General features: G+C 38.3%; 1 protein-coding gene across 1 annotated transcript in view; it reads left to right on the forward strand.

Moving 5' to 3' along the window:
- LOC119582333 overlaps positions 1 to 230 on the forward strand; it is a 3,083-nt gene that overhangs the window by 2,255 nt on the left and 598 nt on the right. The gene's annotated exons all lie outside the window — the stretch shown is intronic.

Here is a 230-nt window from a genome sequence, read left to right on the forward strand (position 1 = left end):
TTCTTTATTAACCGTAAATAGCGTAAAAGTAAGTGTTGGTTCCCTTCCACATACGGGCTTTTCGTTGTTAGATTCGAGATTTTGGACCGTGTTTACCCCCCCCCCCTTCGTTGTGGAAACAAGAGAAATTGTTTTATTCACCAAATATAGGCAATAATTATTATTTTCATGGACTGTAGAGGAAGGTTACACGAGGAAAATTGCGATGACTTTAGCTCAACATGACAAAA

Source organism: Penaeus monodon, chromosome 15 (assembly GCF_015228065.2).
Source record: "Penaeus monodon isolate SGIC_2016 chromosome 15, NSTDA_Pmon_1, whole genome shotgun sequence".
NCBI lineage: Eukaryota > Metazoa > Arthropoda > Malacostraca > Decapoda > Penaeidae > Penaeus > Penaeus monodon.